This window comes from Misgurnus anguillicaudatus, chromosome 22 (genome assembly GCF_027580225.2).
Source record: "Misgurnus anguillicaudatus chromosome 22, ASM2758022v2, whole genome shotgun sequence".
NCBI lineage: Eukaryota > Metazoa > Chordata > Actinopteri > Cypriniformes > Cobitidae > Misgurnus > Misgurnus anguillicaudatus.
The window spans coordinates 33,718,276-33,726,843 of record NC_073358.2 but is presented as its reverse complement, the minus strand read 5'-3'; positions in this window follow the sequence as shown (position 1 = coordinate 33,726,843).

The window sequence follows — 8,568 nt, the reverse complement described above, 5'->3', positions numbered from 1 at the left end:
TCCTTCAGATTAGCGCTGTGTTGAAGCAAATGTTTCATCATATTAGAGGTATTGCCTCCCTCACATGAAATATCCTTACCACATGTGTTGCATATGACAATACCAAAGTCTATTTTCACAAAGTTTAACCAAACTTTTGAACGTTTGCTGCGGTCAATCATAGTGCGAGTGTAATGTACTCTGCATGTTTTTAATGAGAGAAGGTTCGTCGTAGGTCCTGGCAGATGGATACAACTGTAAAACGCTCACTGCTGTTCTGAAAAAGTCAGGAATCAATAAACCGAATCGAAATATGCGAATCTTATCGATCTCCCCTTTTTTTCGGTTCTCAATATCAACCCTAGTGGTTAGATTCACGGCTGGCAGGTAGCCCTTCAGCAAGGCACCCTTCGCCCAGTTGCGCCCTGGATAGATGCTTACCACTCAGGTATGAGTGGGACGGGTTAAATGCAGAGGGTAAATATCAAGTATGGGTCACTTTAACAACATTCAGAGATTATATCAGCTAAAAAATGGTTCTGAAACAAGTCCAAACGATAATTTTTTCCTTGTGTCTTTATCGTTTTAGGTGTGTTGTGTGAACTCCACTATTGTCTTTAATTTAGAAAGATTTTTAAAACTATATTTTTATAGTTAAAGTTATCGTTGTGGTCCATAGTGTGAATGGCCCAGTTTACACCTATTAAGCCTTGGCTGGACAAATCCATCGCTTTTAACAGAATTCTTTTTTTTTACAAACAAGGGGTACTTTTGTGTGTGAGCAATTGATGTTTGAAATGACCTTTAATGAATGCTTGCAGTGGAGCAAAGCCCAAACGCTGATATACTCCATCTGGGTTAACAGAAACATTCCACAGGGTATATAATAAACTAGCTCAAGAAATGCCCATGTACTGCATGAAACTGGCTGCGACTCTTTAAAGCACAGAACCCGGCGGATAGAGTCCTGGGAAAGTTATCTCGGGAGCTGTCTGCTATAACCAGACAAAACATCCAAGGATGAGCCTGGACTATTTGTAAAAAATGTTAATATTTGTAAAAATTGTTTACTTTAATAGTTTATCACACGCAAGCAGCTCTCTCCTTTTACATACATGAGATTTTAGTGGAAGTACAATCTACAGGGGCCTAAACCTAAGCATTTTTGCAACTCACGAACTCAAGTAGAGCGAAGAAGCAGGATGTATGCTTTACATCATGCAAATAAATGAAATCATTGGTCTAGCATTACGATTTGTAGCCTTCTTAGGCAGGCACAGCTATTTTCCATCATGCCCTTTCATGCAATCCAACGATTCATCTTTACCACAGCAGTAATTCAGAGGGGGCATTTCGACAGAGTACAGATCATTGAAATATTTCGGTCTTGAGAGATCTATTAGCCCCTTAAAATGAAACAGCAGAAAGACAGCTTTGGGTATACAAGGCCTGCATCTTATCACAATGTGTGTGTGTTAGCATGTTTAACTCCCCTTAGTCTTCTACTTATGTCTATTTATCTCCCAAAACTCCTCGCTGATATTGTTGCTCAGCATACCTAGTTTTTCTGGCCAGTGTACGTCTTGCTGTCGGCCAGGTTTTATACTGCCAAAAACATTCCCTTCTCATCCAATTTTCTACCAGAGTAGTGTTGTTGTAATGCTGTTTATCTTACATGTCCCCTTCTTTATTTCTACCACTGAGCCAGAGGTGCAGCTGCTATGACCGTGCCCTGTCTGGTACAGTTGCCATTTTAACTAAGTTATTATTTCTATTAATGAATTTTAAGAACTGGTGGCAGAAGGTTGTACAATGTCGTGCCCTGCTCTTAGTGGCAACATTTTTTCTTTTGTATACAGTAAGTGAAAATCCCTGAAATACACCAAACGTTTTTTTTTCATTTGTAATCAAGGTTCTTCAGAGTGACCATATCGTCCATCTAAAAGATGGTTTGTGTATTACTTTTTTAATGCATATTTTTCTTTTGCGCTTTTGTACAGCAAAAGATTTCAATGTCCTGCATGGGCTTGTATACCATGTATACATCCATCTGGCTGTGCACAAGTCATGTAAATACCTATTATGTCTTGTTATACTTAAATATATTTTTTTTCTTGTCAATGCTTCTAGGTATTTATTCCAAATAAAACATTTAGAAATATTTTGCTGTGCTCTGTGTGTCATAATTGTCTCGACTGTCCATTTGGACGTACGCAAATTGAAAAACTGAAATATTTTTGTACTCCCGAGGCAGGGAAAGGAGAGAAAAATGAAAAACAGGGGTAATATTTTAAGCAGTCGAATGCAACAGCTGCATGCTCATCGACTCAGGCCTTTTAAGGCAGTACTGTATATAACTTGGAGAAAAGTGTCAGAGCTGTGCATTGTGGGTACTGAAACAGACTAGGGTTATTACATCAAGCAAAAAGCATTGTTACGTCAGTGGCCAAAACAGTCTGATTTTAAATGACCTAAATAAGATGCATAGACTATAAAACAAGACCGTATAAAAATGAACACTTTTGAAATGCCTATAGTGCAGTGTTTCTACTGGAGTGTTTCCCAGCTTGTTCTGGATTTGTGTCTTGGTAAAGAAGAGTGCAATGCAAGAGATTATACAACATTATACAAATCATGAATTTCAGCAATTGATAGCCTTGAGCTTTTATTTTAAGTCATAATTTCTCTTTTATAGGTTTAACAAATCAAAATCTAAAGTACCCTTTGGAAAACTCCAGTTATATTGAACCTTTAAGAAATATGCTGTTATCAGATGCCCTTTGAATGCTCTGCTCTTTTTACAGACTTTTAACAGTGGACTCTTAAGATCAGGTTATGGACGAATGGGAAGAATATTGTTTTATGCTTTATTTGTAATTATTTGTCAAAATACCCTCATAACCACCATCAACTGTTTCCTATACATATTAACAGACAAAAAAGGGAATACAGGTTTGGGCCTGAAAAAAAAACACTATCCTAATATCCTGACTTGTAAACCTTTGCACTTATTTTTTGGGATCTCATTTTCACTTAAATGTTGGATAAAGAGGATAATAAGAAACAGGGAATATTCTCTGTAAAAGCGATAGTACATCATTCGTTTTTATTGGATGAACCTATAATGGTTTTCCTATTAATGGTGGTCATGACAAAAACCACAACCCAAATTATTTGGCAGGGACGCTCGTGTAGCAATATCTGTGCTCGAACTCTTGAATACAACAACTTCTTTTCTTTGACCTGCATGTTGCCCAACAGCATTTACATTGACATGTAATCATTTAGGAGACACTTATTGAAAATGAGGAAAGCACTTTAATGTACAGTATGTACAGGAGCCCATAATATTAGCAGGAACACAATAACAGTATCAATAGTTTTGATATAAACCAGAGTAGAAGAAAAACTAAAGCATAAATGGATATGAAAAAAAACAGATTTTAATTCAAAGGTGATTTTGTTCATGCTCTGGGATTAAATTCTTACAGTAGAGGCATGTTTTCTATCAACGACTTCTTGAAGGTTGTGGTCATCTTAAAGGGAGTTCACAAAAAATGTAAATTCTGTCATAATTTACTCACCCTCATGTTGTTACAAACCTGTATAAATTTCTTTGCTTTGATGAACACGAAGGAAGATACGTAACAAATTTTTGTAACCAAACCTAGCCTGGGTGCCAGCCGATCTTAACCCCGCCCACAACATTTTAAAAGACGGGACGATCAGTCTGGGGTTTCTTCGTTGAGAAGCCACTATGCAAGTCCCAAAGCTGGTTGACCAATCAAATTGTCAGGGCGGGCTTTATACGATGATGGACAGATGATCAACAGTAACGTAATCAACCACGTCACCAAAGAGCGCGTGTGTTGAATCTATTTACAAAGAAATGGCTGCTGCTGTAGAATTCAGATGTGTGGATTCTGACATTGAGTCTGTTCTAAAAGATATCGACAGAGCATTGATTTTAAAAGAGGAACAGAGATGCGATCCAGGCATTTGTTTATCGGAAAGATGTTTTTACCGTCCTTTCTACGGGATTCAGAAAAAGTTGATCGCACTTATGGAGGACAAAGTTAAAGAAGCAACTGAAATGGGTATCACGGCGATGCAACTCGGCGTGCACGACGAGATGAATATAATTAGCGGTCGTTGCCAGCTTCTTTTTGGAACCCCGGAATCGTGACTGCTGAATAAGTGGAGGGACATTCTAGGCTCCGAAATTTTTCAAGCCAACGTAATGGGTTTCGTCGTTGATGAAGTTCAACTAATGTACAAATGGTAAGAGATAGTCTTACTGTATGACTTAGTAAATACTTAATGTTGTGATATAAATGAAATGTTGTAAACATAGTAGGTGTTGATGTACGTTCGCTAGTATAATCACAATGTTAGTGTCATTTTAGCGAAATAACTAGCAGTTCGGTCAGGCTGCAAAAGACGTCATTTCAACATACGTCACACACTCTGTTGCTCTGATTGGTCATAGGTTTATCCAATTGAGTGCAGATGCATTTTTCGGTTGAGACACGCCTCATAATCATAGCCCAATGGAGCGGTATCAGACTCCAATTCTGACTAGAATTGAGTATGACAATGTCAGGCTAAACCAAACCCTTCGGAAAAAAACACCCAATCTGGCAACACCAGCCACCAGTGTGTTTCATCGCTGCATGCGTCATCAAAACAAAACGCAACATGGATGTGACAGCAGCATGTAGGCGACAAAGCAGTTGTTTAACATAAAATAACATCATCTTTGTCCCAAATCGTTAACGATTAACATAGGCTGCTAACGCATACAGTATTTTGGATCTTGAAATAGACTCTGACTAAGCTCCCGCTATTTAACGTGCATGTGCGGTGTGCAATACCTGCGAATTCTCCTATCCTACACGTGACGCCGCGCAGCGTTTCTCACCCGGTGTGCGACCCCCTTGAAGCACACGACTAGCCTTTCAAGGTATGTGCAAGCAAATACAAAAATGAAAAGACAGTCAATGCTAATGTAAACCCTTGTTGGATAAGGAATTTAAGTTGGATATGAAGATGAAATCTGACGTATTTAGCTTTAGTGTTATAACTGATAAAATAATTGCTGTCTGTGGTTCTATATGGGATATAATGGCAATAATTAAAAACAAATAATATGGGTAAAAGAACTATAAATGAGTTCACTTTTGGAACTGTGAACTAGTTCAAATTTTTGAAACATGAACTATGAACTGAGTTCATTTTAAAATTTGTGAACTGAACTTTGAACTAGTTCATGTAGAAAGTGAACTTTCCAAACGCTGGGCTTAGGGAAGTTCATGAGTGAGTGTCTAAAAGTTGAGTGGCACGCATCCTCAAACACCAACATCAAAGCCATTATGTGCTATACACATTTAGTGTATAGTGCAGTTTTTGTTTCAGGGTAAATACACTACTTGGTTTCTTGTGTTATATACTGTACAGACAAATAAGTGTGTTGAATACATTTTACTTGCAAAGCAAAATTTGTGCAGTTGCAACAAGATTTTTGGCCAAATATTTTCTCAGACCGGTCCCATACGGTGAGTCATACTGCTTTCTGAGCTAAGTAATGAGAGCACTGAGTAAGGACCCATTTCACTGAAATGCAGAGGCACAAAGTTTGTTTGCTAAATATTTGCACCAAATTAAACTACATTTACTTTATCATCAGCCTCTTATGGTCTAGAGATTGTTTAAGCTGGGCAACAGCATCAATGTTTTTTTCAAGAATTATCCTTCCATGTCATTGTTCTTTACATATGTCCTTTAAACTTTCCTGCATAACTCCATCAAGTAGGAAGACAGAAAGATTTCTTTCCTCTGGTTATCCCACTCCAGTGAGTAGTGAACACGCACATTGAGAGAAACTTGCTCAAGGGCACCTCACTTGCAACCTGCCAGTCGTGAGACTCAAACAGGTTACTTTTGGGTTACGAACAAAACTCTAACCATTAGGCCACAACTTTTTTAATCTCTGTGTACCAAGGGGTGGCCAAATGTCAGTGGCAGTCTAATGAATTTTATTTTATTTAAACATCTTCTCTCCCTCTGATGTTCCCGTCACATTAGAGCTCTGCAATAGATCAAAGATGAGCAGAGCTTTTAGCTGGCCCTACAGCATGTCATAAAAATATAATACGACTGTAATTCCTAAGATCTCTAAAGTGCAAGACTATGCTGCTGATTTCATGATAGTTTTCTCAAAGCAGAAGTTTATACTACTTTCTGTTGGTTAATTTGTGTGTTCTCTCGCTGCCTTGGATGGTATGCTTTAACTCACCCTGCGGCCGTTGACTCTTAAATTACTGCTTAAGTGAATATCTAAAATTTTGTACCGCTTGGAGAAGCAAATGGAATAGGTCTACTAAAAAACCCACGTCTGCCACTGTTCAAATAACAGACAGTACCGCCCGAGTCTGGCTGGTTTGGATCCCTAAAGGCAGAATGCAATGTTTTGAAACTTTAACAAATGGTGTGTAGTTAGACTGCAGTTGTCTCTATATAACAAGCTTGGATAAAACATTACAGTAAAATTATAAACTTCCTTAAAATTATGATTTATGATACCATAGTATTGTTGTTAAATTATTTTGCTAATTTAAACTGGTTTATATGGTTCTGTCTATCTTTGTTTGTATGCTCAGACAGAAATTGGTGCAAAATACGCATTCCAACAGGTTCTATTGTAGTTTTTGTCCAACTCCATTGACTTGTATTAGATGTGCTGTGAGAAACGGTATTACTCCGCGCCGGGAATGTTGTTTGTTTTCTTGCAATTGGCAAAGGTGGATTATCGCCACCAACTGGGCTGGAGTGTCTTTTATTCAAGTCTCAGCGGAAGAATATACGGGTGTGAGGCGTTTGGAAAAATAGGTCCACAAGTTTACAACAAATGCTAAAACACCTGTTGGAAAGCATCTTTTGCAGCGATTTTTGTGTGAACATATCAGTGAACACCCCTGACCACTCGGTGAGTTTCACGTCTTTTAGGAAGGATTGTTCCAGTGCACCTATACACCCCTTCAAGGTTTGTAAACATTGAATGACTATCGGGTGCGCGCGCAGCATGGGGTCAAACTGTTCATACCATCCAGGCTTTATAATTTAATCTAACAGGGCTGAAAAATGATGACTTACCTCAAATGAAGTGAGCACTACAAACACAAGCCTCTTTGATATTTGCATTGTTCCAGCCTGCACGTTAATTGCTTGCAGCAGCAGATGTTGTATTTTTTTTGTTTTAGAGATTCTGCATGAATCGCGAAAACTTAACGGAAGACCTGGTGCGATTTTCACAGCCCACGACGTTAGTAGGCATTTTTGATGATACCGAATAATACGCAACTCAATCTGCTGTAATGGATTTTCTGACCCCGAAATGCGCAGTGGGAACCGCCTGTGATGTGAACAGTGAAGGGGTCTATACACCCATTGTAGAGGTGGGAGGTGAAACAACAAACACCCGAAAATTCTCGAGGCAGCCGCATATGTCGAAATTTCAGTCAAAACCGTTCTAGTTCATCATAAACAATCTGAAAACAGGGCTTTAAGTGTAAAATACCGAACTTGTCCTTTAAGGTATATAGTAGAAGCCAGACTTGATGCGTTTTAAGTATATATATAACGTGTATCTGAATGTTTTCATTTAAATGAGCATTTTTTTCAGGCTCTTATGTTTAGGTTCAGTATTTTCACTTTAATGGTAATGAAAAGGTTATTAGAAAAGTCAGTAATTAAAATGTATAATTTTTTAACAAATGTACCACATTTTTTTAACAAATTTGACTGACTTTCGCTGTATAAACCCTTCAAGTGCGTGCAAGATTTTTTGGCAAAAATCTCCAGTCACTCCTCAATGTCCTTTCTGGAAAAAAGCTAAAAAGCTTAAAATTCTGTCAGTATTCTAATATTCTTGGTAAACCACTTGGTTCCCTGGACAGGGTTTAAATTAATCCAGGACTAGACATTAGTTATATTAGGACATTGAAGTAGTTTTTACAAACACACCTTACAAAAACATTACTGGTGTGCATCTTGAGACCATGTCTGGGAAACCAGCGCTTTTCAGTGTTTTATCCATTAAGAAAGTACTACCAAGTGACAGATAGTATAGTACTGGAATGTAACAAATGAATGGCTTGCAGCAAGACATTTCAATAATAAATAAAAAACAAGGGAAAGGGGTACAATGATGAGCTGAGGAGAGCAAACACACAGAAGAGCAAAAACAGAAATCACCATGCAAACCATCTAACAAGATTAACACTAGACAAAGGACTGGAACAAACACATGGCTATATATACACACATGCTAATCAGGTTTAGCAAAACACAGGTGCGAGCAATTACAACACGAAACAGGAAAACTAGCACAAGAGACATAACAACACTTCAAAATAAAACTCATGAACGACACCAAATAAAGTGACCCCTAGTGAAACTGGGACACAGTGGACAATTTTTACATCTTAAAGAACACCTATTTAATTGCTTAAAAACAGCATTATTTTGTGTATTTGGTATAATACAATGTGTTTGCGTGATTTATTGTAAAAAAAAATGTCCCACATACCG